Source organism: Rhinopithecus bieti, unplaced genomic scaffold (genome assembly GCF_001698545.2).
Source record: "Rhinopithecus bieti isolate Rb0 unplaced genomic scaffold, ASM169854v2 scaffold_5775, whole genome shotgun sequence".
Lineage (NCBI taxonomy): Eukaryota > Metazoa > Chordata > Mammalia > Primates > Cercopithecidae > Rhinopithecus > Rhinopithecus bieti.
Genome location: NW_016804817.1, coordinates 53676 through 56713, shown reverse-complemented (window position 1 = coordinate 56713; position 3038 = coordinate 53676). Strand labels below are relative to the sequence as shown.

The window sequence follows — 3038 nt, the reverse complement described above, 5'->3', positions numbered from 1 at the left end:
TTTTTTTTTTTTTTTTAAGGGAGTCTCACTGTGTCCCCAGGCTGGAGTGCAATGGTGTGATCTCGGCTCACTGCAACCTCCACCTCCCGGGTTCAAGCGATTCTTCTGCCTCAGCCTCCCGAGTAGCTGGAATTACAGGCACCCGTCACCACACCCAACTCATTTTTGTATTTTCAGTAGAGACGGGTTTTCACCATGTTGGCCAGGCTGGTCTCGGACTCCTGGCCTCAAGTGATCCGCCCACCTCGGCCTCCTAAAGTGCAGGAATTACAGGCTGGAGCCAACAGCCTGGGCCAACTGCATCCTGTTTTGACCCGATCCTGTTTCCATCAGTGGGGTCGTGACCCTGTGACTGGAAAATAAGTTCTGCGGGCCTCCTACCTCATCTTCATTTCCATATTAATAGTTATATCCAATTAGTTAGTGTCCTGGGTACAAATACTTATCTACAGCACTAACTCATTATATCCACAATAGAAACGACTGTAGTGTTGAGAAGAATATTGTTTCAACTTCCTGGATTGATCAAGTTTTCTTCAGCAGAGAATTTAGAATTGAAAAGAACATGACTGGCAACTTCCTGCCTTCAACTAGGTATTCTTGTTATTTCTAGGTAAATAATTACAAAGGTACCAAATGAACATTTACAGTATTAACTATTCCAATGATAAGGAGAATTTACAATGGACAAGTTTGTGTTGTGTTTTTTAGTTCTCCAGCTTTAACTACTTATTCTGCTCATGTTTAGCTATCCAGAGTAAACCAAATGCCTCTTGATTACTACTTATTTATAGTAGTAGCATTCAAAAACTATAGAACAGAGAAGTATAGTTTTTTTGTTGTTGTTTTTTGGACAGCTAGTAGTTTTCCAGTTATTTCTAGATATATCTATGTATCACTAGTTGTCTACCTTTCCAGTACTTAACTTCAAGAAGAAATAATAAGTTGCACTTGAGAAAAATGTTTTCCAACATCCTGGCTTCAATTAATTTTCTAGTTATTTCCAGTTATTTCTCTATAAGTAGTTATATAAGTAACACTAGTCATCTATATTACTAACATATTCCTTCAATGATAAGAAGTTACATTGAGAAAAATGCGTTATTTAGCTTTCTGCTTTCAACTAGTCATTCAGGTTGTATCTATTTTTTATTATTTATTTACCTTTGAGATGGCCTCACTCTGTTGCCCAGGCTGGAGTACAATAAGCCCATTAAGCTCACTGCAGCCTCTAACTCCCAGGCTCTATTGACCTTCCCACCTCAGCCTCCTGAGTAGCTGGGACTACAGGCTCACACCACCACACATGGCTAATTTTTAAATCTTTGGTAGAGATAGGTTCTCCCTATGTTGCCCAGACTAGGTTATATCTAGTTATCTTTATATAAAGCTTACCTTAGAGGCTGGGTGCAGTGGCTCACGCCTGTCAACCCAGTGCTTTGGGAGGCCAAGGTGGGAGGATGGCTTGAGACCAGGAGTTCCAGATCAGCCTGAGCAACACAGTGAGACCTCATCTCTACCTAAAAAAAAATAAAAAATAAAAAATAATTAACCAGGCGTGGTGGCATATGCCTGTAGTCCTAGCTTGCTTGGGAGCCTGAAGCAGAAGGATCACTTGAGCCAGGGAGTTTGATGTTACAGTGAACCATGATGGTGCCATTTCACTCCATCCTGGGTAACAGAGTGAGAACCTGTCTCAAAAAAATAAAAATAAAGCTTACCTTAGTATGCTAGGAATTTTGAGTACTAAATGCACATTCCAAAAAGAAATATTAAAAACAAATATTTTAGAGATGAAAAGCATGTATTTTTCAGCTTTATGGCTTTAAGTAGCTTTCTAGCTAATTTTAGGTATCTCTAATTTAAAAATTACATAGCTGCCACTAGTTATCTATATTTCCAATACCTTATGTCAAAAGAAATTAAATTCGGATGTAAAAAGAATGTGTTTTTCAACATCCTAGATTCAGGTATTTTTCTAGTTATTTCCAATATGTCTAAGTAAGTACTTAACTAGGAACCACATATTATCTATATTATAGCAAGTTTTTTAAAATAAGAATTATGAAGTTGAATTTGAGGAAAACGTGTTTGACAGCATCCTGCCTTCACATACTCAGTCTAGTTCTAGTAATATCTAGTTATCTTTACATACGTCTTACAAAGATAACTGTGTTTATAGCACTACTTCAATATTACAAAAGATGTAAATATTTAAATGTGAGAAGGGTGGGTTGATTAAAATTCTAAATTAAATCAGTATATCTAGTTATATCTAGTTAACAAGGTGTGACTGATTACGTATTGGGCTAACTCATTAATTAAACAAGATACAGGAATTCAGATGTGAGAAAAGATTGGTTTTGCATTCTCTGGCTTCAAGCCATGATTGCTTTATGCCTGCATTTAAGTAGTTACCAAGTTATCAGTAGGTATCTCTAGTATTAATTCATTTTTCCAATAAGCAATAAGAAGTTATTGTGAGAAAAATGTGAGAAAATTATCTTCCCAAATGGAGGGATCATTCTCCATATAACTGCATTTGGGGCCCACCTTATACCTTGCTCAACTATCCCCACAACCAGGGTGACACTATGAAGTGAAGGCAACAGAGGCAGCTGCTCAAGGACACCCCAATGGTCCACTGTCAGGATACTGAAATTTCTTCATTCTGTTATGCTGTTACCAAGCATAGCATTAACAGCAGGTACTGACTGCAATGTGTCCACTAGACTCACATCCGGGAGCTGGGTAAAAACCCTTAAAGAATATTAACAATGGGAGGAAAGAGACAAAGCAATGAGCATAGTCCAAAACAGAACTGAAGGGAAGTGGGTACAGCATTAACTCTCCTAAAATATTTTTCCAATAAGGAAATAGCTTCTCCCAGTGTAGTTTAAAATATCAATGGCATAGAGTTACATGTTGTGGGGTTTTTTCTTATGATATTAATTGTTCGATATACTAAACCAATACCTTTATAAAATCTCTGATTGAAGGTTTGCTTTAAAATAGGTGGGTCAACTCTTCAAGGAGAA

The 3038-nt window shown here is 37.5% G+C and overlaps 1 long non-coding RNA gene across 1 annotated transcript in view; it reads right to left on the bottom strand.

Moving 5' to 3' along the window:
• The window catches only part of LOC108528591 (uncharacterized), a 5169-nt gene extending 3740 nt beyond the window's left edge, over window positions 1–1429 (bottom strand). Inside the window, exon 1 of the long non-coding RNA XR_001885220.1 lies at window positions 1396–1429. This is a non-coding gene — a long non-coding RNA (uncharacterized LOC108528591). The remainder of the gene's footprint in view (window positions 1–1395) is intronic.
• Between the last annotated feature and the right edge of the window lie 1609 nt (window positions 1430–3038).